Below are 27,598 nucleotides of genomic sequence, written 5' to 3' on the forward strand. Positions count from 1 at the left end.
GGTCTTGTATGTCTTCCATTTCCTAATAATTGCTCCCACAGTTGATTTCCTCAAACCAAGCTGCTTACCTATTGCAGATTCAGTCTTCCCAGCCTGGTGCAGGTCTACAATTTTGTTTCTGGTGTCCTTTGACAGCTCTGTGGTCTTGGCCATAGTGGAGTTTGGAGTGTGACTGTTTGAGGTTGTGGACAGGTGTCTTTTATACTGATAACAAGTTCAAACAGGTGCCATTAATACAGGTAACGAGTGGAGGACAGAGGAGCCTCTTAAAGAAGAAGTTACAGGTCTGTGAGAGCCAGAAATCTTGCTTGTTTGTAGGTGACCAAATACTTATTTTCCACCATAATTGGCAAATAAATTCATTACAAATCCTACAATGTGATTTTCTGGATTTTTTTTCTCATTATGTCTTAGTTGAAGTGTACCTATGATGAAAATTACAGGCCTCTCCCATTTTTTTAAGTGGGAGAACTTGCACAATTGGTGGCTGACTAAATACTTTTTTTGCCCCACTGTATACACTTGTGTTGTACTGTTGCCAGAAGAAACGGGATGAGTAAGTTAGTACTGTATACTGTAGATCAGAGGGACATGTTGGGTACAAGCACTAAAAATGTGTAGGATCCATAAAGGAGCGTCCTCTTTTAGCAACCCGTGCTATTTCAACGCGGTGACTGAAACTCATACGCAAACGCATACGTGAGAAATTTGGAAACATTCGGACGCTTATAAATGGTTCAAATCACTTCAAAACGGGCTCTTTCCCAAGATAACAGTGCAACCTATTCCCATCTTATTTGTTACAATGTTGTTTCATGTACGGGGATAGAGAGTTTGGGATGTCATGCAGCCAGGTGTTGTTATAACTTTCTCTAAAGTCAATCTGATTAATTCCTTTATGTTGTTCAGCAACAGCTTCAGTCAGTCTACTCCTCATGTCATCATGACCTCAGCCATTGAAAATAATGGATTTGTTCAGTATGAACATGTTTCTCCAGAGAGTGACTGGGTGTGGCCATATTCTCGTCTCTCCCCTAGTCCCAAGTGTTATTGAGTTGGGCGAGGCCCTCTCCCCCGTCCCTAGCAGTTGCTGCTGTTCCTGAACTCTCCGTTCTCAGTGATCTGGAGTTTGCTGGGGTTGGTGGGGGAGATGCCGTTGCGCGTCTGCATGCTGTAGCGCTCCTTCAGCTGGGTCAGAGCGCTCATCAGGCGGGTGTTGGCCGAGTCCAGAGATGCGATGCGTTTCTCCTGCAGAGTGAGGAGGAAGGGGGAGGGAGGAAGAAGGACCGAGGGACGAAGTGGAGGGTTAGTATTGTTACACATCCTCACACAATCCAATGAATCCTTCAGCATATTGCTGATAAACTGGATCTCCTCAGGAGACCAACAGGGCCTAATCGAAACAAGTAGCCAGTATTGTGAACTGAAAGGTAATGTTTCTCAAGAACAGAGACATATTGTCCACATACAGTCCAGAGTGTACTTGTCACAGTAATTCCAGTGACTGGTTCGTTTGCAGGGAGCTAGACTTTCATTTTCAATCTGAGGTCGTTGACATTTTCTTAACACCAGAGGGCGCCGTCCTCTTCAAGACCTTAGGCTGACAGAGTAAAGCTGTGTATACAGTATTTCAGTTAACACAGTATATTCACAGTTGCGGAACTGTAATTGCTGACCTGGGCTTCAATGATCTTCTGTTTTGAGTCCACTATCGATTGCATATCCGAATGATCTTTCTTCAGTTCCTCCTCAACAGACATCAGCCTGAAACAGTAACAAATGTATGTTTGTACTGGTGGTTGGTGAAAGCTGGAGTTGTTGACTGATTGGTCTTTTATTATAGTGATGTTAAAAATATTACATTTAACTTTGACGCATAGCACTGACAAAACAACAAATAAGACATTAAATATAGCTGGTACAAAATGTACACAAAACCAGGACTAAATTACATAGTTCATAGTGTGTAAGTGTAGGCAGAGGACAGTGGAGGCTGGTGAAGGGAGGGAGGCTCATTGCGGTGGCTGGAAACGTTCCATTTATTCCATTACAGCTCGAGCTGGCACAATTAATGTATAACCGTGAAACCGATGGTTATGGATAAATAACGTCCCAAAAATGATTTGTTTAAAAAAAGTCTGGTCAATTACCGCCATCAGACTGTTTAATAGTCACCACTAGCCGGCCAGTACCCAGAACTTTAGTCACTGTTACTAGCCGGCTACCGCCTGGTACTCAACCCGGCACCTTAGAGACTACTGTCCTACGTACATAGTCATTGAACACTGGTCACTTGAATAATGTTTGCAGACTGTACTGTTTTACCCACTTCATATGTATATACTGTATTCTAGTCAAGGCTCATCCTATATAACTACTGCTGTACACACCTTTTCTATCCACACCATCATATACATATATATTTATATTCCGGACACTGACATTGCATGTTGTAATATTTCTATATTTCTTAATTCTCTTCTTGATTTTTTTTTTTTAGGGGGATTTGCGTATATTGTTTTGTACTGTTAGGTACTACTGCACTGTTGGCGCTAGGAGCATAAGCATTAAGATACACCCCAATCAAAATCAGAAAAATATGTGGAAGCAACCAATACAATATCATTCAAAAGTCTATTACCGTCACCCTAATTACAGCCAATACAACAAGCCAATAAACCTGTCCCCCGATTTGAAGTGACACCAGCCTCCAGTGGTAGGTAGAGGACTCCCCACCTGGTGATGATGCTCTTCATCTGGAGCTCCTTGTCGTCCTGCTGCCGGCGCAGGCGCTCCTCTGTGTCCTCCAGGCGGGCCTGGTACTCCAGCAGCATCGTCTGGGTCTGCTCGTCCTGGCCCTTCAGGTGACACTCATACTCCTCCAGCTTCTTGGCTGACAGACGCAGCTTGTCCTGCAGGATGGCGATCTCCTGCTGGTACTGGACACAGGACAGAGTCGGCCGTGGCGTACACCACGGATATAGCACCTCATTTATTTTTTACTGCTTTAATTTCATTGGTAACCACTTTGTAACAGCAATAAGGCACCTCGGGGGTTTGTGATATATGGCCAATATACCACACGGCTAAGGGCTGTGTCCAGGCACTCCGTGTTGCGTTATGCCTAAGAACAGCCTTTAGCTGTGGTATATTGGCCATATACCACACCTCCTCGGACCTTATTGCTTAAATATATGCCAGAATATAATAAGATGCCATTTAGCAGATGCTTTTATCAAAAGCGACTTAAAGTCATGCGTGAATACATTTGTTTTAATGTATGGCTGGTCCTGGGAGGTCCTGGGAATTGAACCCATTATCCTCGCGTTGCAAGTGCCATTCCCTTCCTACTGAGCTACAGAGGGCCACTGTACTCAACTGCTGACAGAAGAGTGGTATTACCATCCACCCTTGTCTGTGGACTAACAAGCGTATGGGTATGCTAATGAAAGTCTGTGGATGACAATCAAGTCACACTAAAAGCATTGTATTTGGGACAAATCATTCACTAAACCCTAAACTTCAACTAAATCTTGTAATAGTTGAGGAGACTAAATGGTTTGGAATAACCCTAGATTGTAAACTGTCATGGACAAAACATATTGATATAACAGTAGCTAGGATGGGCAGAGGTCTGTGTGTAATAAAGCTCTGCTCTGCATTCTTAACAACACTATCAACAGGGCAGGTCCTACAGGCCCTAGTTTTGTCACACCTGGACTACTGTTCAGTCGTGTGATCAGGTGCCACAAGAAATGGACTTAGGAAAATTGCAATTGGCTCAGAACAGGGCAGCACGGTTGACCAATCTCAATCTCTCATGGCACCAAGTGTAGAAGGAATGGACTTCATCACTACTTGTTTTTGTAAGAAGTGTTGACATGCTGAATGCACCGAGCTGTCCGTTTAAACTACTAGCACACAGCTCTGACACCCATGCATACTCTACAGGACATGCCACCAGAGGTCTTTTCACAGTCCCAAAGTCCAGAACAGACTACATGAAACTCTATTCCACATCAAGTAACTCATGCCAGCAGTAAAATTAGATTTAAAAAAAAAGACAAAAACACACCTTATGGAACAGCGGGGACTGTGAAGCAACACAAACATAGACACATGCATACAAACACACAATAACATACACACATGTACACATTCGATTTTGTGTTATAGATATGTGGTAGTAGAGGGCACACAGTTAATATGTTGTGAAATTTATTATGAATGTATTTAAAATGTATAACTGCCTTAATTTTGCTGCCTTGGCAGCAGCTAATGGGGATGCATAATAAATACAAACACAGCTCCTAGTCATGCTGTGAAAAGCAGACTGGGTTCAAATGCAGGATCCTGCAAAGCTTTTGGGTACATTTCTGCTGGGTCAGGGACGTTTTGCAAGCAAGTGAATCCAAAACAAATGTAAAATAACACATCCCACAGCAGTAAACAAGCTGCACGATCAACCTCTTAAGTCAAATGGGATTTAAAATGTAGGGATTTTACTTCAACTTTGAATGACATTCCAGACACTGCCCTTGCTTAAGGTACTTGGCTATATAAAAACCCTACAGTACACTGAACTTGGTCTAAAACCAGAATGAAGCCCCATTTTTAAAATATTCTACTTTAGCAATTTAGTATTACATTCCTGTCTTTTTCTAATACGAACCTATTAAAAGTGCCCTTCAACTAACGAGTTTATAAAAGGGGATTGATTGGTAGTAATTGACCAATATAACAAACAGCGGTTTGATTCGTAAGAATCACCCCTATCGCTTTAAAAGGACAGTGATTGGTTCTCCCTTTGGCAGACCTAACATCTTTGAAATAATCACTAAAACACCTCTTGAAAAGAAAAGTTGAAAACCATCTAGGAGTTGAAAACTATTCATTTGTGTATGTGTGTGATGAAAATGTGTCAAGTGTCTTTGGCTTATAAGTGTGCGCGAGTGCAATATGTTGCTGGTGTATAATTCATTGGAGAAGCTAGGAGAATTGGCAGAGGGAGGGCACACTCTTGCCTTGTCACCACGGTGTCTTTTGAGATATGGCCTCTCTTGAGCTGCAGTACGAGCCTTTCAGCCTGAACAACATCAGAATAGAAGCTAATTGAACGCGTATGCAAAACTATAAATACACGACCAGTATATATCAGGGGGCATCTCTCCGCGAGCACAGAATCATTTTCCATACTACTTAAGCAGCATTTACACTTCAATAATCACGTGAATTCAAAATCATGGACAGGCCTGCTAGTAGGGAGAGACACAATGCCTTTGTTATGCCTTTGCTTTTGGTTCCTCAACACATTCACTTCCGTGTTGGCAATCAACAACAACCCTCGAATCACGTAGTAATTGCTCCCGTTCATCTCTTATGACTTCCTGCTCCTCCTCTGAGGTAATAACGATGATGCCTGTAAGTGGCTGTGCTGAACAATATGGTGATGTGGGTGCTGTAGCAGGTGCCAGTTTTTTTAGGTTTTTTTTTTAGAAGAAGAGGCTAGACGTTTGTTACCTTTTCGGTTTGAGTGAGCTCCTCTTTGCTTCGAAGGTCTTCCCTGTGCTTGGTATCTGGGTCAACTCCCTCGTGGTCTAAATACTGCACATTCATATTCAACAGCCAGGCAGCAGTGCGGTCCAGAGCATTGGGGTTCACAGGGGAGGGGGCCTGGTGGGAACGAACACGCATACACATCACGCACACACAAAGCCTTCTGGTAAGTCATGGAGAAGAAGCGCAGCAGGGTAAATGACTGCTGCACGATGACGATCACACGCTAGAATGAGAAGCCAGTGTCTACAGAGGAGTAGAGGAGAGCCAGTGTCTTCAGCTAGGAGGATTTAGAGGAACAACTGAGGCAAGTGGGAAGGCACAGAGGGTGATTATTTTGCATTGTCCATCTGGCATTGTCTTTGTCAAGGTTATTACAGAATCATGAGAGCTTGGTCTCACGTCTCTAAAAACTTGACAAAGAAGATTTGAATCATTGATTTGTTTAAAAGCAAAATGGTTTCTTTAGTCTATATGTTAAACCAGTCTTTTCACCTGCCCCCATTCTCGTATAACCCCTTCTACTCAGATTGAGACCTGGAGACTGCCACACACACCCACAGAGATCGAGCCCAAAATAGAGTAGGACACTTGTTTTGTTTAAATTGTAAATATTACCAACGGGGTGGGGGGGGGGTGCAGTTGAGTTTAGATGGCAAATGCTTGATCATTTTATAACGAGGAGTTATTCAGGCCACGTACAAAAATGATTTAGTTGAGCGGAACAGGCATTTAATAACCACTCCGGTGTCCACAGTCACACAATTAATTCTGCTTGTCTAGTCTGTTAGCAGGCTCCAGCGCTGAGGCCTGTAGGGTAATGCCTGTGGCTCACTGCCCTGGGTGATTTGCTATTGGCTCAGCAAGGCCGAGTGTTATGATAGTTTATTGAGGCCAGTTGGGCTCTCCATACATACCCTCTCCACCCACCACTGTGACTGTGAGCTGGATACGTCCGCTGAGGTCATTATCCTGCCTGGCTCATCCCTCTAGGCCACAGATGAAGTTTGGCTGTGTGTATTTTTCTGTAGTTCTGCCATTGGTTATTCCTCATCAGAATCTTAATATCTCTCTAGCCAGAGTTGGGATTTATAGTCGTGCTGCAGGTAGGAAATACGATTCTGACGAGGAATAACTCTCCATAACCAATGGATGTAGTCCAGAATAATACGCACAGCCAAGCCCATTAGCGTCGCTAGCCAAACTTCAGTACATGCAATCCAAACTCTGGCTCGATAGATATTAAGTAGTTAGTCAACCAAGAGCTTATCTCTAACAAAAAGTAAGCAGACAGTGGCTGTCCAGGATAATAGTGAGACCACACACCCTCCCCTCCTCACACACACACATAGACGTGACATGCTCTACTCACTTTATGCAGGGTGTGCTGCTTGGTCTCAGGACTGTCCCCTTTGGATGAGGACGACTGCTGTCTCAACCGGGTGCCGCCACTGGGCCCCCAGTCGGGAGATGATGACATCATGCTGCCGCTGGAGGGCCGCGGCCCAGGGTAGGCTGTCTGGAGCATGTGTGGTGGCGTCCTGCCCCTGGTGACGGGCGGAGGGGGCTGGTCTATCCTGCGCTGGGGACCTGAGCTGTTCTGCCTCGGGGGTTCCATGAGGGACAGCTGGCGGCGGGTTGTGAACTCCCCTGAGCGCCGCGCAAACTCCTCACTGCTGCTGCCTCCCCCGCTCCCGACTGCAACCCCCTGGGTGAGGAATACGCCCTGGTGCTTGGGGGCATCCTCTGTGTTGTTGCCCTGAGAGCTGTGAGAGCTGTGGCCCTCGGAGCCTGAATCGGCCAGGGGACCCCGCGGGGACATGGTCATGCCCGTGGCCATCTGGTAAACGGGGTTCTGGAATGAAAGCGGGGCCAGGAGCTGGGAGGGCCTCCCTGGACCTAGGGTGCTGCTCTCTGTGCTAGGGTTGGTGGGGGTCTGAACCATTCTCCTGAGGGTGGGTCCGGGGATAATGCCCTGAGGGGTGCGGGCAGCCCAGCCCCCCGGCCCAGGGGCGGCGGGGGACTGGCATTCATTGAGGAGCATGTCGCTGGGGGAGGCAGGTCGGGGGACAGGGGTACTCTCCGGGCTGCGGCTATCTTGCAGGTCCACCATTGATAGACTCTTGCTGCCGTTGGGGAGCTGCACCTCAGCCTCGTTGGCCTCTGAGTAGCTGGAGCTTCTGGCTGGAGACTGCTGGATGCCAGAGTTCCTCGTCACAAAGAATAGGTCCTTGTTCTCTGGGGTTGGCGAAGGTAGCCTCGTAAAATCAACCAACCTGCACCAAGACAACATTGAAAAATTAGTTTTAGTTTTGACCCGGAGTCACTGTAAAGATAATGTCCTTGTGGTTCTCAAAGAACTGTTAATTTTTTTTGCAGAAATGTAAAATCAACATTGAAATGCTGTAATCCTCAGATCTCAGCAGGTTGCGTGTCATACAAAGCACAAATACCCAGAAAGCTCGCTGTCCATGACCATCTTGTGGACAGGCAGGCCAGTGGAGAGGCTGCAGCCTGCCAGGGGGAGGGGAAGGGGGGAGCCCATACGCTCTGTGGGGGTAGACACCTGGACCCCAGACGGGTTGGTCAGTGCTGAGTTCACGTCTCGCAGGATACGTGCCAGTGGACCCAGCTTAGAGGCTGTGCTCTGCAGGGACACAAAATAATAATGTCAAGTATAGTTCTTTACAATTTCTCCCATGAACTTCCTATGAATTCATTATTTAGTAACATGTCTTTTCCCATATAAATTCTACATGGTGACAATAGAATGCTATCCTAGCAAAATGTGCATCTTTATGTGAAGCCCATTGAAAAGGAATGATTTCAGGTACCTCTGCTTGCGGAAAGTAGCGAGTATCGTGAGGTTGCCATTAGAGATTAAATCAAAAGTAGTGCGGTGTAATCCTGGTACCTGGTCCAGCTGAGAGACTGCCTCGGCCAGCAGGGAGTGCAGGGTGGAGAGCTCGCGGCCCAGGTCGATGTAACCCTCGAACCCTGCCGTGTTGGAGATGGTCTCTGGGTTGGAGATCTCCAGCAGGAAGCGCTGCATGTTGGTCCACTCGTGCTCCAGGAAGTGGTTCATAAAGGACATGTACTCCTCCTTGTTACCAAACCTGGACGGACAAAGAATTAAACACCAAAACAGGGGGGAAATTATGCTATTTTCATCCGATAAACACATATACAAGTATATTTTCATGGTTGCGCACACGTACGCACGCACACACTCTCGTTCACACGCAATCGCAAACACACACACACCCACACTTACTTGGTGAAGTTGGCGAGGTTCTGTGTGACCTTGGCGATGAGGGTGAGGGTTCGCGCGGTGCGGTCGTCTGGGTACTCCTGCATCAGGTTGAAAAGCGACGGGGACATGACGGCCGGACACAGGAAGCGCAGGAACAGGGAGGCGCTGATAAGACGCTCGCTGATGTCCGGCCGGCCCCGACTGCTGCACTCCTGCCTCCACGAGGCAAACACCTCTTTCAGCTCCCGTGGAAAAACACTGGTAGAGAAGGAAATATTACCTCTAAATAAAATACCTTCCTTCCATGAATGCAGTACCACCATGTTGTTTTTGACTTGACCTTTTGCACAATTCACGCTTTCATTATTGATTCGATAATTGTGAAAGCCCTGAAAGATGGACACTTGATAGTAGAGTATGAGGGCTAATGCTAGCTAATTGCATTGCAATGGCGGGGGGGGGGGGTTGTATTTACCGGTAGGAGTCGATGATCTTGCAGAAGGCCAGCTCACAGCACATCTTCAGGTTGCTCTGGTGCTCAGGGAGGTCTCCCGAGGAACACTTCCCGGGTCCACCTCACAGTTCTCGTCTGATTCGTACAGGGCTTTGATGAACTCGCCTAGAAGAGGGAGGGAGGGCGCACAGCACACAGTCCTGGGGTCAGCACTATGTTTAGGACTACAATCTACAGTACATATAGGCTTACAGTTACGGAGTGGTTTTTAATGGAAAAATACATTTAATTCAGATTCAATTTCTTTTGGCACTAAAATCCCTCCATATAGAGTACAGTTCTGCTAGTTGGAACACACAAATGTCATGCACACTGATAGAAATCCCACTTATTGTACTAAGAAAACTGCTGCTGCTATTTGTTTTGGACCACTGGATCATTATAAAGTGGTGAGTTAAATATCCTGTCGCCCATGGCAAAACGTGCAAAAAAATAAATATTTGTACATGGCCAGAGACATCAGATCAGAGATTTAAAATCACAGGTTTCTTACTTCTCGCCGCCCACGCAAATAGATTGAGTAATCATTTTCTCTGCAGAAGTGATCGTCTTTCACCAACGTCTTAAGTTGTGTTGATAGACGACTAAAGAAAGAGCCCAGAGTTCTCCGACAGGCTTCTTCTATACCTTTTTCATACATTCATACTTTCAAATCGGGCCAGTCAACCTTCAAGGACAGGCCTCCTTTCTGAATCATTCAACACGCCTTCATACAAAGTCACTTTACAGAGAAACTATGAATTATTGATCTGAATAGAATTGAAGATCTACCGTGTCTGGAGAGATACTAGCCTGGACGTATGATACTTAATGCACAACCCATAGGCCTATTTCCACGCGTTCATGGCTCCTTCGCTCTCGACTAAAAGCATTTCTCGCTCTACTGTAATGGCAGCACTCGCTCGTTTAGGGTGTGTGGGTGTTACTTACCTAGTGCGTCCTGCAGGTACTTCTGCCCCACCAGTTTGAGGTACTCCTCGATGGCTTTGGTGGCCAGCGTGTTCTCCCTGAAGATCAGGTGTTCGTTCTCCCCACAGCGATCCACTTCTGACATCATCAGGTCCGTCAGGAAGTCCTGAAAGAAAAATGGAACAGTGAGGCAGTGTTCCAACACTTTGAAAATCCTTCCTTCCTGTGATCTCACCCGATTGAATAGATGACAGCAATGGATCCACCACATAGCTTTCACAAACCCCGTCATGTCATCATAACAATTTCTCCCAAGGAAGGGAGGAAGACAGTATGCATTTGGAAAAGCATCGGAACAGGGCACCGGTGTCACCTCGTCCCATGTTCACCTCCAAGAACTTGCCCGACACAACATTGACAACACGGTGAGCAGTGAAAGGCTGATCAGCGCCGGATCTTGGCACTAGGCAACCAGCACCACTGCTTTACCAAGGTGTGTTATGATCAAATCAAATTGTATTTCTTATATGCGCCGAATACAACAGGTGTAGGTAGACCTTACAGTGAAATGCTTACTTAACCAACAATGCAATTAAGTATTGCCTAAAATAAACTGAAGCAAAAAATATATATATATTAAATAAGAAAAGTAACAAATGTGGTAGCGATCTCTGTAGACAAGTCCTGTGAAGAGACTTACTGTAGATTGGCTCATTTGCTGGCAATACACGCTATCAACGTGATCTGAAATGCAGCATGTGCACAGTCTTCTACATAAATAAATAACAGTGTACTACTATTGCTGCACAGCCCAGGCCTGATGTTGAGCCTGATATATACTGAAAGCAGTGGGTTTGGAGAGAGAGTCAGTCGCAGGCAGCTCAGACAAAAGTGATGACTCACTCTTACTCTCTTATCGATTCTGGTCTAATGGATCAAGTGGTTCACCCCCCCCCTACAGTCACTCTCAGGCTGCGTCTTTCTTAGCCGGTCACACTCGCTCTCCATGAGCTCCTGTTATCTGCTCCAGCTCCGTCTGACTGCAGTCACTTCTATGGGAGGCCTGTGGGGGTAGTCTAGCGCTAGGCTATGCATGCTAATGAGGTGTCAAAGGGAACGTGCTGTCGTCATCTTAAAGTCTGCGCCAGAGAGAGGTAGACATTTCAGCTACTGCATATGCACAGTATGTATGTAGCTACTGTGTCAGCCAAATGTAGGCTAGATACCCTAATGCTACTTGTCAACATATCTGCTGTCCCCCTGGCTCACACAAGCCGTGAACCCCGTGCCAGATCATTCAACCATTACGCTCTCTGGAGGATGCAGAGGATTATGACTGTATGATGTGCTGTATATCCTGTGCAGGGCAGGCTGCATGGCAGGACAGGAGTCAGAGCACTACCTGCTTGTGTGTTGAATGAGGATTTAAGGGCTTAATACAGCACCCCTCTTAGCCCTCATCACTGATGATGACGCTCATCCGTGGTTGATGTGGATGAGCAGCAAGCCCAACTCGGCGCTGGCTCGGCTGACAAACAGACAGTCACAGCATATCAGCCACACACACACTATGCTATACCCGTCTCACACTACTGTGATGAGGCATGCCGACATGTGAAAAGGGTTTTGCGGTCCCTACTTCTACAGTACCCACAGACAGAACTGGAGAAACGGCTAGGGAAGTCTTAACATGCACCGACTGCACAAACGAACACAGTTTGCACACTAACACACTTTACGAGGTGGGTTTGTAAATAGATCACATTGAGCAATATTGAGACATATTTCAGATCTCTGAGAAGTGAAGCTAATTGATTGCACCCAAATTGTCCATTTTAACTCATAGGATTCATATAATATTCAATATAGTACCCAACTTCTTTCTACCAACGAGTGAGAGATGAGGAATCCCCCAAAAATGTAAAAAGCCACCCACGACACCAAATCAACCAGTATACAGTATCAGTTCACTATGTCTAACAAGTAGTATGGAGTTGCAGCTTGGATTGTTGCTTCTTCATACTATGCAATGAATTCCCAGTGAATTTGGTTGTGTTTTTTTCCCCCTGTTCAGAGAAATAAGCAATTGAAGTAAGGTGGATGATGTTACAGGCTTTGCTTTTTCTATGCATATTCTGATGTTGGACGTTACCACATTAGCATGTGGGACGCACCGATTGGTATCAACTCGTTAGTCAGTATGTGTTACACATGTGCTGGATTGTCATCTCGTTAGTGGGAAGGTGTTTCACCTGTGCAGGCCCAGGTGATATTTAAGAATGGCTGGCCCAGTGGCTCCAGTTGTCTTGAGAGATGTGGAGGGTTAACACATTTAGTTGGCTCTCCCTATTTGAGTTAAAAAATAAAATAAACACTCCTTTATCTGATCTTCCCTGTTTTCATATTGCTCCCCTTTATGGTTTGCTTCCTGTCTTTAAGTTTGGTGTGGGTTTAAATTTTGTTTGCCTGTTCTTGACCAGATTTAGTGGGCACTCATGGAGGGTATATTTTATGTTCCAGTTGCTGTTGCTAGTCAACTTTCAGTGGACATCCACGAGGGTCTGTAAATAACTCCTCCTAAAACCCCATCTGTTTAGCGACAATTTGAGCAACAATGTTTGGTTTTCTTGCTGGGGAACCTAACAAAATAAAGTTGCAGGAATGCTAATCTTATCTGTTTCTAACAGAAACGATTTCAGACCCAATCTGAAAAGGTGGGTGTCAATCCTCTTTCTTGTGCTTTTTGAGGTGGATCAACCCTTTAAAAAAAAACATGTGAAGTCGACAGCCACAGTCATTTCAATCAAATTAAAGAGATCCATTTGGTGAGAGAACGCCTCTAGATTAGGAGAAACCTCTTTGAAAGTGTAGATTCATGGACCTCTATCTATCCATCTATTGGATTAGGGCAAGCTAAACAGTAAACTGAAATGAGAGGGAGGGGGTGTGAGCCACTACGGGGCAGTGGATAAATGCAAAACGAGGCAAAGTCCCAATTGTTTCTCAGAGCAGAAAGTAGGCTAACATTAGAGAAAGGTTGTTTAAAACGAAGCTCCATCGCCCTGGTGCTGTTTCTACTAATACAAGCTGCCGTAGGGCATGGACATTCTTACAGTGCTGTTACATAAGCAGGAGCAATGTTTGAGGGTCAAAGTCTTAAAAGACTTTTCTGTGCTGAAACGGCTATCCTCAATGACGACTGATGACCTTGTGCACCAGAACACACACACACACTCTAGCGTTATTAGCGTTCTGCCTCACTGCGTGGTTCTACCGCAGGAGCTGGAGAGTGGGTGGAGCAAAGCAGGAATTAATGAGGACGACAAAGCTAATTATCACAGGGGGCTGACACCGCTTTCCTCCCTGGGAATGGTGAGCGAGAAGACAGCACAGTGGCCGTGTAACACAACCACATTCATATGAGATACAGCATTGATTGCTGCTAGATCACGTTCATGTGGCTCCTGCAGTGGTGGAAAAAATACACAATTGTCATACTTGAGTAGAAGTGAAGATACCGTAACAGAAAATGACTCAGGTAAAAGTGAAAGTCACCCAGTAAAACACTACTTGAGTAAAAGTCTAAAAGTATTTGATTTTAAATATACTTACGTATCAAAAGTAAAAGTACAAGTATAAATAATTTCAAATATCTTATATTAGGCAAACCAGAAGAAACCAGTTTTTATTTTATTTTGGATAGTCAGGGGCACACTCCAACACTCAGACATGATTTACAAATGAAGCTTTTGTGTTTAGTGAGTCTGCCAAATCAGATGGCAGTAGGGATGAGCAGGGATAATCTCTTGATAAATATGTGAATTGCACCATTTTCCTGTCCTGTTAAGCATTCCAAATATAACTAGTACTTTTGGGTGCCAGGGAAAATGTATGATGTAAAAAAGTACATTATTTTCTTTCGGAATGCAGTGAAATAAAAGTTGACAAAAATATAAAGTACAGATACCCCAAAAAACTACTTACTTTAAAGTATTTGTACTTATTAAGTACTTTACACCACTGCTGAGAAGTGAAACACTTCTCCAGGCGTGGTGAGAATGTATGGTCTGCACAGTGTGCAATGAAGATGGAATGTGGATAAACACTGAATTTGAACATGATGACCTCTCGCTTTCTCTCTCTCCATAGTAAGGGAGATTTTGTTGTGTGGAGTTCGGCCAGATTTCTCAATTCCATACAGTGGATCAATGTTACTGTTTTAAAAACATCAAAACAACAATCCCTCAATGGGATGTATTAATTCTCTGAATAAGAGAAGGGCATTTTACCACATAGCCTAATGTATGGCAAGTGTGCATAAAAAGGGACTGAGTTGAAATGGTCTATGCGATTGTTTTAAATGCAACATTGTGGGGTATTAGCAACAGGTTTGCTTTTTCAGCCATGTCAGTCAGTGTACGCAAGTCCTCTCTCAGCTAGTCCTCATTAGAAAGTACTTGTCCTCAGTCCCTCAATCACACACTCTAAGCAGGGGTGGTTTCAGTTATTTTTCCACAGCATGTGAAGGCTGAGTCACATCCATTATAACACAATGGAAAACGTTCTAAAGCGTTTTGCAATGGAAAACTAAAATGAGCCAGGTAGTCCGTTCATGTTTCTGTTTGTTTTCTTCCGTTTGAACTCCTCTTGAACACGACCCTGCTCCCAACCCAAACAGGAAGCATTCACATTCCTCCAGGAGACTGTTTACGGTAAGCATGGGGAAGGAGGACTCCCAAAGATTAGGCTAAGTTACAAAGCCCCTGGTGAAAAACGAGGCTCACTGGACCTTTAAACCCCTTTACCTTAATACAGCTACTGTGTGCAATATGCAGCTGAGATTATGTTGATCGTTGCTTATTTGAGACAACGGTATAACTGATTGTGAGTAATCAAAGGTTTCACAGCTGTGATGAGTACAATACGATTTTTTGGGCGAATATCAATTTGATCGAGGTCGTGTTTATTGTCGACATTTGGCAACGTGACTATTTTGGACTATCATTTGAAAGTGCGTAGAACACAGCCTCTGGAGAGTAGGGTGCCTTACCTTCGCCTTGCCGGTGCTCTGTAGGATGTGCACCAGGGCACTGGCCATCTCCTCCTTGTTCTTCACACTGAGGCCAGGCTCCATGATGGAGCACATCAGCATGTAGTTATTGGTAATGTACTCCGCAAACTCCTTATAGGACTCCATAGGCAGGATGCTCATGCTCTGGTACCGCGACTTGAGCCGAATCATAGGTCCGGGAGTTTTCCCTTTGCTCGGGTTGGGCGTGCTCACAGAGTACCACTTCTCCACGAACTGGCGTCCCGTGACGGCGCCGGTGGGAATGATGACAAGGCCCACATAGCTGTTCTTGTCCTTCTTTTTCTTTTTATCAGTCTCCTTGTACAGGTGGACGGTGACACTTTTGATGGCGGGTAAGTTGTTGAACTCAAAGTGCTCTCCCCAGAACACATTGTCTGTCTTGAGTTTGCAGGTAGTCCGTGCGTAAAGCGTGTCGTCCAGACACAACTCACAGAAGTACCTTTTCTTGGCTGGAAGGTCCTTGGCCTCAATAATCCACAATTTCAGCAGGTTCTCCACACGCCGACTGTTGTCCTGTGAAAAACATCAAACATGTGCAACTTCAAACAACAACATTTTCATGGGTGTTCTGTGCTCATGGGTTCTACTGTTTTGCTCTTTCCTTCAATAGAGGGCCCACTACTTGTATAGGGTTTACCTTGTTTGGATTTACAGCTCTCCTTAAGTTCTCCATCCATTTGTCCCTCTCGGCGGATGACCGACACGAAAAGCATTTTGTTCCAGTGGAAGTGGTTACCTGTGAAGTATCGCAGACAATTAAGCCCTTCCCTTTATGAAAAAGACCCATATGAAAGCAGGGTTGGGTATCACACACACACACACACACACACACACACACACACACACACACACACACACACACACACACACACACACACACACACACACACACACACACACACACACACACACACACGTCAGCTGGGCTGCAGGGTCTGTGCACAGTGCACACTGATACAATGCATACTGAACACTGAGCCTGGACAGCCATTGAAATCCTCTTGCACTTGTCCACGAGAGAAACGCTTGTCCACTCGGTCACAGAGCCATGGTCTGTCCAGCTGGCAGCGTGCTTTAGCATAATAGGCAGTAAATCCTTGTGAATTGGGCCCTCTCGGAGCTCACCTCTCTGAGCAAATCCAGAGAGCAGGAGCATGGAGATGCCAACAGATGGGCCAGACAGACACACATGCCACTACCAGGCAGGAAGAGGGGAAGGGAGACCCTCCAGGCAGTGGGGACGCTCCCTAGCAGATGCCCAGCCACACACTCACACAACCCAAAGGCACTGGCTGCTTGACAGACATTGAGGGACCCGCCCACCTTTTATTACGCAGGTTTTCAGACTAAGGTAATGACGACGAAAATAAAGAGATGAGACACCATGCATTATATACAGTGCTTCAGGATCCTAAAAGACGCTATTAAAAAGAGTCCGCAGTTAGCGAGCCTTGAGCTGTGGCAGTCATGAGAGGCAGTGGTGGCACTGGTGGGAGGGGCTCACCTCGAAGCAGTAGTCCTGGCCCAGGATGCTGCTGTGCACCGGTTTGATCAACACCTCGTCCTCCATGCTGAGATCCAAAGCTTCTACTGCACTGCTGGGGCTGAACAACGACTCATGAGACCGTGATTCCTTCAGCCTAGGCATTAGATGGGATCTGGGGGAGAAGAGGAAGAGATGCGGTCAGTCATTCACACAAATACAATATCTCAACATAGGCAACAGTCAGCTATGTCCCACACTGATGGAAGAGGGCTGGGGAAGGCATGTGTTCCAATAACAGACTAGTGTTGTAGGTACACCCTGTCGGATGCCACTGGCTCTGGCCCTATGGGGTTGGCATGACTGAGATCTCCATTATTTCCCAGCTGGTAGCTCTCCTGCTTGGATGGGCTTTTGATGGTCTGGCAGGTGGGGACACTGCTCCAATAATGCTTTATAGGGCTTCTGGCAAACAGCAGAGCACAGCTGCAGAGACAAGGAGGTGGCAATCTGACTCGTCACTCAGTCACTAGGCAGGGAAGACTACCATCATGGCCATTAGAGGTCAACAGCAATAACAAAGCTCAAGTGATATCAATCGAGATCGTAAAAGTGAAAGACGACAAGAAACTCGTACCGCCCACAGTAACATATGAGAGCTGATACAGACATTCGTGCAACCAAGTGACTAAGGGTTCATTTTAGTGTTATTGGTTCAATATTTTAGAAAAACATGGCATCCGTAAAACAAGTATCACAACCTTCAGTCCTCAACTCGATTCATTGACCCAAAAAAGACAAAAAGACAATTTTAAGGGAAATGGAAACACTAGGCTATAGAAGGCCAGCTATCTGTAACTCGCCCTATTGGCATTGTTGCATCACTGGCAAGTTGTCACAGATAACATAGACAGAAGAAATGTTTGCTCCTACAGTGTATGCTCTTCTTTCTGTCGTTCCATAAGTGGTGTTGGTTAACTCCTGCACATTACAATTCATTTCTCGGTGGGTAAGCAGGGCAATTAAGCACCTGCTGAGCGGCAAAAGGAGAGGTATGCGCTTACTCATCGCTCCCCTGGCTCTTCATTGGCTGCATGAATTAAACATGGCTGTACTTCCTGCCTCGGGGATGAGTCAGGAAAAGTCCTCGGGCGGGGAGTGAGTCGTCACATTCTCTATAGCTCAGCTCATTAGTATGGTGGCGGGGACACAGTGAGGAGCTGTGAGAATTACAGAGAGATACCTGGCAGAGCTGAGGAGGTCCAACTAAATGAAACCTCCCTCTCTGAGAAGCTAGATCTCTGGGGGAAAACTTTTTGCATGCGGGTAACATTTTAACATAGAGTCTTTGGGAAGCTCTGGGTGGATTTTGTTCTTGGTGACTGTTTAACAAAATGTGACAGTGTAAAATTGTTTACAATTAGCCTTAATGAAACAAATTGTACTACAGTAATGTACTACAATAATCTTAATGGCCTTTAAATGGAAATGGGTCTGGTTCCCTAATATTAGGGCAGAGTTTCCTAAATCCAGTCTTCGAGTCCGTCCAACAGTACACATTGTTGTTGTACCACAAGCCTCTACTTGTCAATTAATCATCAAGCCCTCAATGAGTTGAATCAGGTGAGTTTGTCCTGGGCTACAACTAAAATGTGTGCCGTTGTTGGGGTTACTCGAGGACTGGACTTGGGAGCCACTGATATAGGGGATCAATGACGTAAAAGAAATCCTCATATTTCCAGTCAATGACAAACAAGCGTCATGATCACGAGACCAAACGCCAAGGCAGTAGGCTAGCTCTGTCACTCATGCTGTAGTCTGTTAATGCACTGTGCTGACAACTCTGCTGCTTTTCAATTCACTTCCTGAGAGATTCATGAGCGTCTGATGGCTGCTATTCAACTTGCAGTCTGTGGCACAGCATTTACCCAATGATCTTGTCAATGCCATTGCAGGCCGTTGGGAGCCAAGAACACAAACAGCCGAAAACAGCCAATTAAATGAGGTCAGGCTATCGTTTTGTCTCGGAGACGGTGGTCTCTGAATCAAAATTAACATAAAACAAACACTTCTATCTCTTACAGCACAGAATGAAAATAAATATATACGTGCAGTAGCCTACTGGCCGAGTTAGATATATTTACATATAAAGGAGTAATTTATGAATAGAATACCTTATTCTAGTATTTCATGAGGTGTGTAACTATTTGCACTGCAGACGGGTCCGCCATCAACAACAAAAAAACATCTTTCAAAAATGATATCCAACTCCACACTGATATTGTTAATGTTCAGAAACCCTTAAATGTTTTTCTGAAAAGAAAAGAAAAACAAGTGTAAGTAATTGTGGACAACATTCAAAGGATTAAAGGAAAACTCCACCTAAAAACAATATTTTTGTATTTGTTTCATTCGTCCATTGTTGATATAGTACCGAAATGATTTGCATATCAGCAATGAAGTTTAAGGTATACAGTATAACTTTCAAAATGCAGAAATACAGCCGGCTGAACTTCTGTATTTTGAAAGTTATACAATGCCAGTCAAAAGTTTGGACACCTGCTCATTTGTTTTTCTATATTTTTTTTTACTATTTTCTACATTGTAGAATAATAGTGAAGACATCAAAACTATTTAAAAAAAACATATGGAATCATGTAGTAACCATATAAGTGCTCCTCTGTCCAGTGTCTGTGTTCTTTTGCCCATCTTAATCTTTTATTTTTATTGGCCAGTCTAAGATGTTTTTTTCTTTGCAACTCTGCCTAGATGGCCAGCATCCCAGAATCGCCTCTTCACTGTTGACGTTGAGACTGGTGTTTTGCGGGTACTATTTAATGAAGCTGCCAGTTGAGTACTTGCGAGGCGTCTGTTTCTTAAACTAGACACTAATGTACTTGTCCTCTTGCTCAGTTGGCCTCCCACACCTATTTCTATTCTGGTTAGAGCCAGTTTGCGCTGTTCTGTGAAGGGAGTAGTACACAACGTTGTACAAGATCTTCAGTTTCTTGCCAATTTCTCACATGGAATAGCCTTCATTTCTCAGAACAAGAATAGACTGACGAGTTTCAGAAGAAAGGGCTTTGTTTCTGGCCATTTTGAGCCTGTAATCAAACCCACAAATTCTGATGCTCCAGATACTCAACTAGTCTAAAGAAGGACAGTTTTATTGCTTCTTTAATCAGGACAACAGTTTTCAGCTGTGCTAACATAATTGCAAAAGGGTTTTCTAATGATAAATTAGCCTTTTAAAATTATAAACTTGGATTAGCTAAGACAACATTCCATTGGAACACAGGAGTGATGATTTCTCATAATAGGCCTCTGTACGCCTACAGTATGTAGATATTTAATAAAAAATAAAAATCAGATACAGTTTCAATAGCTACAATAGTATTTTACAACATTAATTATGTCTACACTGAATTTCTGATCAATTTGATGTTATTTTAATGGACAAAGTAATATGCTTTCAAAAACAAGGATATTTCTAAGTGACCCCAAACTTTTGAACGGTAATCCCACACACACACATACAGTTGAAGTCGGAAGTTAACATACACTTAGGTTGCAGTCATTAAAAAAATGTTTTTTTCAACCACTTGTCAACAAATTTCAACCAATTTCTTGTCAACAAACTATAGTTTAGGACATCTACTTTGTGCATGACACAAGTCATTTTTCCAACAATTGTTTACTGACAGATTATGTCACTTATAATTAACTGTATCACAATTCCAGTGGGTCAGAAGTTTACATATACTAAGTTGACGGTGCCTTTAAACAGCTTGGAAAAATAATGTCATGGCTTTAGAAGCTTCTGATAGTCTAATTGACATAATTTGAGTCAATTGGAGGTGTACCTGTGGATGTATTTCAAGGCCTACCTTCAAACTCAGTCCTTCTTTGCATGACATCATGGGAAAATAAAAATAAATCAGCCAAGACGCCTGAAAAAATTTGTAGACCTCCACAAGTCTGGTTCATCCTTCGGAGCAATTTCCAAATGCCTGAAGGTACCACATTCATCTGTACAAACAATACTACGCAAATATAAACACCATGGGACCACCCAGCTGTCATTACCACTCAGGAAGGAGCCACATTCTGTCTCCTAGAGATGAACGTACTTTGGTGCGAAAAGTGCAAATCAATACCAGAAAAACTTTGTGAAGATGCTGGAGGAAACAGGTACAAAGGTATCTATATTCACAGTAAAACGAGTCCTATAATCGACAACCAGAAAAGCCGCTCAGCAAGAAGAAGCCACTGCTCCAAAACCGCCATAAAAAAGCCAGACTACAGTTTGCAACTGCACATGGGGACAAAGATCATACTTTTTAGGGAAATGTTCTCTGGTCTGATGAAACAAAAATAGAACTGTTTGGCCATAATGACCATCATTATTTTAGGAAGAAAAAGGGGGAGGCTTGCAAGCCGAAGAACACCATCCCAACCGTGAAGCACAGGGGTGGCAGCATCATGTTGTGGGGGTGCTTTGCTGCAGGAGGGACTGGTGCACTTCACAAAATAGATGGCATGATGAGGCAGGAAAATTATGTGGATATATTGAAGCAACATCTCAAGACATCAGTCAGGAAGTTAAAGCTTGGTCGCAAATTAGTCTTCCAAATGGACAATGACCCCAAGAATACTTCCAATGTTGTGGCAAAATGGTTTAAGGACAACAAAGTCAAGGTATTTGAGTGGCTATCACAAAGCCCTCACCTCCGTCCCATAGAAAATGTGTGGACAGAACTGAAAAAGCATGTGCGAGCAAGGAGTCCAACAAACCTGATTCAGTTACACCAGCTCTGTCAGGAAGAATGGGACAAAATTCACCCAACTTATTGTGGGAAGCTTGTAGAAGGCTACCCAAAATGTTTGACCCAAGTTAAACAATTTGAAGGCAATGCTACCAGATACTAATTGAGTGTATATAAACTTCTGACCCACTGGGAATCTGATGAAAGAAATAAAAGCTAGAATAAATCACTAATATTATTTTGACATTTTACATTATTAAAATAAAGTTTGGATCTTAACTGACCTAAGACAGGGAATCTTAACTAGGATTAAATGTCAGGAATTGTGAAAAACTGAGTTTAAATGTATTTGGCTAAGGTGTATGTAAACTTCAGACTCCGACTATATAACACACAAAACCCGTCAAAAGTTTTAGAACACTTAATCATTATGACGTTCTGACCTTAGTTCTTTTGTTATGTCTTTGTTTTAGTATGGTCAGGGCGTGAGTTGGGTGGGTTGTCTATATTTGTTTTTCTATGATTTGGGATGACTGTGTTTGGCCTGGTATGGTTCTCAATCAGAGGCAGTTGTCAATCGTTGTCCCTGATTGAGAATCATACTTAGGTAGCCTGGTTTCACTTTTGAGTTGTGGGTGATTATTTTCCGTGTCAGTGTTTGGTCCACACGGTACTATTTCGGTTTAGTTATTTCACGTTGTCGTTTATTGTTTTTGTTTCAGTGTTCACTTTTCTTCTTAAAATCAAGATGAACACTTACCATGCTGCGTATTGGTCCGATCCTTGCTACTCCTCCCCAGAAGAGGAAAGCCGTTACACTCATTCAAAGGTTTTTCTTTATTTTTACTATTTTCAACATTGTAGAATAATAGTGAAGACATCAATACTATGAAATAACACATATGGAATCAAAAAGTCTTAAAATATATATTTTATATTTGAGATTCTTCAAATAGCCAACCTGTGCCTTGATGACAATTTTGCACACTCTTGGCATTCTCTCAACCAGCTTCATGAGGTAGTCACCTGGAATGCATTTCAATTAACAGGTGTGCCTTCTTAAAAGTTAACGTGGAATTTATTTCCTTCTTAATGTGTTTCAGCCAATCAGTTGAGTTGTGACAAGGTTGAGGGTGGGCTATACGATGGTCTTTTACCAAATAAGTCTAAGTCCATATTATGTCAAGAACAGCTAAAATAAGCAAAAGAGAAATGACAGTCCATCATTACATTAAGTCGTGGTCAGTCAATCCGGAAAATGTCAAGAACTTTGAAAGTTTCTTCAAGTGTAGTCGCAAAAACCATCAAGCGCTATGATGAAACTGGCTCTCATAAGGACCGCCATGGGAATGGAAGACCCAGAGTTACTTCTACCACAGAGAATAAGTTCATTGGAGTTACCAGCCTCTGAAATTGCAGCCCAAATAAATGCTTCAGAGTTAAAGTAACAGACACATCAACTGCTTGGAGACTGTGTGAATCAGGCCTTCATGGTCAAATTTCTGCAAAGAAATCACGACTAAAGGACACCAACAAGAAGAAGAGGCCTGCTCAGACCAAGAAACACGAGCAATGGACATTAGACCGGTGGAAATGTGTCCATTGGTCTGTAGTCCAAATTTGCGATTTTTGGTTCAAACCGCCGTGTCTGTGAAACGCATAGTTGGTCTGATCTCCACATGTGTATTTCCCACCGTAAAGCATGGAGGAGGTGGTGTTATGGTGTGGGTGTGCTTTGCTGGTGATACTGTCTGATTTATTTAGAATTCATGGTACACTTAACCAGCATGGCTTCCACAGCATTCTGCAGCGATACGCCATCCCATCTGGTTTGTGCGCAGCGGGACCACCATTTGTTTTTCAACAGGACAATGAGTGATTGAGTGCTGCATCAGATGACCTGGCCTCCACAATCGCCCAACCCAATTGAGATGGTTTGGAATGTGTCGAGTGTGAAGGAAAAGCAGTCAACAAGTGCTCAGCATGTGGGAACTCCTTCAAGACTGTTATAAAAGCATTCCAGGTAAAGTTTCTTGAAAGAATGCCAAGAGTGTACAAAGCTGTCAACAAGGCAAAGGGTGGCTGTTTGAAGAATTTAAAATCTAAAATATTTTGATTTGTTTAACACTTTTTTGGTTACTACATGATTCCATATGTGTTATTACAATAGTTTTGATGTCTTCACTAGTATTCTACAATGTAGAAAATAGTAAAAATAAAGAACAATGAGTAGGAGTTCTAAAACGGTAGTGTATATAATGTTGTGAACAAACAAACTTAGATTCTATACATTTCGATATTTTGTTATCAATCACAGGACATGTTTGTTTGCTGTAATAAAGGTAATAATATCAGCCAGATAGGCCTTTACATTTTATTTTCTAAAAAAAAAGAATAATCTAATAATTGTATTTGTCACATACACGTGTTTAGCAGATGTTATTGCGGGTGTAGCGAAAAGCTTGTGTTTCTCGCACCAACAGTGCAGTATTATCTAAAAAGTAATACTTAACAATACACACAATCTAAAGTAAAGGAATGGAATTAAGAAGAGCAATATCTAAGCGGCATAGAATAACACACAGGTAGGATAGAATACAGAATATACATACTATGAGATGTGTAATGCAAAATATGCAAACATTATAAAGTAGCCAGTGATTTCAACTCTATGTATATAAGGGGCAGCAGCCTCTAATGTGCTAGTCATGAATTCAAACTACCACATTAAATGCACAGCACAGCAATTTATGCAGTTGATTTGCTTGTCGTCATCTCTTCTACCACGTCCTCCACCATCTGTTGAGCAGTTCCAGTCGGTTTAAGATAAAACATCAAAAGGCAATACAGGTGTAAACGAGAAAAAAAAAATGTAACCGATGTTGTGCCCATGATCCTATTAAATCATTATTCATCACTGCAGCCATCTACACGTTTTTACCTCCGTTATCAGATCACTTAGTGACTTTTTGATGTGGGACTGTAAATATGGGTTACTTCCAAAATGCCTCAAACACTCCCTGCTGACAGGAAACATGGGCCCCAAAAAGGACCTCTGTTCTGAAAAGGAAACACCCGAGCAAAGGATGTCACACAAAACAACAGGCAGAAAAGCATGTTTTAGTGTAGGGAAAAAGGGAACATGGAGGCCGATTCTAATCCAGATTGAAAAAAAAAAACATTAAGCTCACAATTGTACATCAATTAACGGCAAAGTCAGAACACAAAAAAACGAAAACAGGTTAAACATCACCAGGGTTTCAAAAGGTGCACATACAATGTGTCAAAAATGTATGTGGGGCTATCACTGTGTCCAATCTAGTTGGGAGACGAGTCAATCAAATCAGAGAATCTTTGTGAGCTATCACGAGCGAGACTGAACATTTTCTAAGCTCCTGTGTGTTGAAAGAAAAACATTAGTCAAAAGCCTGTATTATTTTATACAATGAGCTTAAACTAAACCCGTTGAGGGTACGAAGATCAAAATCGGTAAATAGATCCATTTCAAAACATCTGGATGCATGTCCCTCAACCGGCTGGCTACATACTCACCTATTTGGATAATGTCATGAGTATTTGGAGTCCAACTATTTTACGATACCAACTACACACAATGTGTCAGAATACGCCTTGAAAAACAGCAACTGTTCCATTTGATCCATGTTTTTAACGGCTGAGCGACTTGAGATTACGCAATCTCTGCACTATCGGCATAGATGACCATTGCATTAAACTTGCAAGCCTCTTTCTCAAAGCAGCTTACTGTGGTAATACTCTGGCAAAATAAGTACATTTTGAAAGGACAGGGTGAGAGTGGGCAAAGGTAACCCGCTGTATAACCTACAGTCGCATAACTGCACAGTGCACATAATACTAGTTGCTACATAACAATTACTGGGTGTCAAGCACAAGAATCATTCTTTGGAAGCATGCTAAATTGATTACTCAAATGCATGCTCCATATTCAATATATTACCAGTTGAAGTGTTTGAATGAATGAATACGCACTAAACTGAAGTCTAGCAAACAGCCAGCTGTTAAAAGTGCTGCGACTGGGAAGATGTTGTATCACACAGGCTTAGAAACGTGATGACATGTTTGTGCCTCCTTTTGACAACTGGCCCACTGCTAAGAAGACGTCTGATTGCCTCCAAAATGAGCTGTGACAGGAGTTCGGATTTAATGAGCACCAACACGTTAGTCCAGACTCCAGACCCAGAATCCCTCCATCAAAAGGCCTCTCTGTCTAGTGTGTGTGTTTCTGAGACAGGCGAGGAAACGTCGGCTTGAAAATCGCTTTGCCTTTGTTTTTTTCCCTCTACAAGGCAGTAAAAAAAATAAAAAATAATATGCGATGACAGAAACCATTAAAGCCCTTCATTTCTCACCTTTTCTCCAACCTCACTTTGAGTATTGCAGTCAGAGAAGCTCTGCAGAACTGAGAAGAAGAAAACCATCTCCAACTCTCTATGATCACACTTGTTCGTCATGCTAAGTGCTGGACGGACACACACATACACACACACACACACACACACACACACACACACACAGCAGGGCAGAGCTGGTTGCCACTCCTGTAGTGAATATTTCAGAAGCTTTTAGAACAGCAACATATCGGGTGGCTGCCTTTCCGAACGCAGATGAAAAGTGATTCTATGGTGTCTTTCAACATATCACATGCCAACAGTCTTGTCATGTGTGAACACTGTTTGGAGTCATAGGACATTAGAAACTAAATGGTAATCTGGGAGAGGCGTTAAGCGCCGGGTGGAAGGTCGAGGACATTCTTGAGATGTGAACTACAGTGTTGTGCATCTATTCTGGCACAAAGGAACACTATGCTGCCCGGCTAGACACAAACATGAATGAAACATTGACATTGACTGCGACAAGCCATCATTCAACATTTTCATTCTATGAAATAAAAACCAGAACAATCAGGGCGACAGCTAGACTACTGCCTTACATCCAAACACAAGAAACACCCTCAAAGTCTATAGACAAATAATAAGATGCCAAGCCCACAAAGCCTATATAGAAACTCTGAGACATTTGCGTAGAATGCACTGTGTCAAGCGTTCCTAACACACTGAGATGGGAGACAGTGCAGTCCATCAGATGGATGATGGAGTCTGAGGCGGAATACTCACCAGACATTCCGTCAGAATCCCCGGGAACAATTTGAGCAAGGAGGAGAAAGAGGAAGAGGTAGTGGATGAAGAGGAAGCCGTCTCAGTGCTCCATTTTCTTCTGTGTGGTGAGAGCGGAGGAAAGCATGGTGGGGCTCATTCAGCCCTGCACAGCGTGCTGCTGCTAGCCTATTGCTCTCCTTCCCTCCCTCCTTCCCTCCCAGTCTGTCGGTCTCCTCTGGACTCTTTATTCTAGCACCGCCGAGAGAGCCACAGCCTGCCCTACTTCCTTCCCCGCGACGCTCCTTTAAGTGGGCTACTGCTCCCTCTATCTGGCTGGCGGAGGACTACTTGTGCCCACCGCCTTGTGCTCCCCCTCTCCATCCCCCTCACCCTCTCTTTCGTCTGTCTGGCTATCTGTCTCCGTGTGTGTGAGCGCGCGCAGCGTAAGCAGGCTGTTTGGTGTGCTGTACCTCTGCCTGCCCCCCCCCCCCTGCTGCAGTGTGTGTGCACTCGTGTGTGTGTGTGTGTGTGTGTTTTTTTGTCCTGGTGTCTCTGTGACGGACTGGCCTGCTCCCTACACAGAGATCTGCCTCTGGGGAGTAGCAGTCACTCACTGCAGATCACACAGCTCTCTCTCTCTATTTCTCGTTCCTCTTTTCATAGAAGCAGCAGCAGGGACAGACCAAAGGTTAGTGGTGCTGCACCACGTACTTAGGGGGTGCAGTACAAGGTGAGGCCATATGGTATGCTGTTTGGTCAATCGGATCGTTTGAAGCTGTACTCTGTTCAGAAGACTTCAGCAGCCTTGTTCAGAGTGCAGCACTCACTACAGCTCAGAGCTCTAGAACAAGGGTAAAGCATAAGTGGTCCTTATCTTCCCTATAGTGTCA

At 43.8% G+C, this 27,598-nt stretch overlaps 1 pseudogene; it reads right to left on the reverse strand.

The window, feature by feature from the left end:
• Window positions 1–459: 459 nt before the first annotated feature.
• On the reverse strand, window positions 460–26,998 carry LOC135514377 (disabled homolog 2-interacting protein-like; annotated as a pseudogene).
• Between the last annotated feature and the right edge of the window lie 600 nt (window positions 26,999–27,598).

Source organism: Oncorhynchus masou, chromosome 25 (assembly GCF_036934945.1).
Source record: "Oncorhynchus masou masou isolate Uvic2021 chromosome 25, UVic_Omas_1.1, whole genome shotgun sequence".
Taxonomy (NCBI): domain Eukaryota; kingdom Metazoa; phylum Chordata; class Actinopteri; order Salmoniformes; family Salmonidae; genus Oncorhynchus; species Oncorhynchus masou.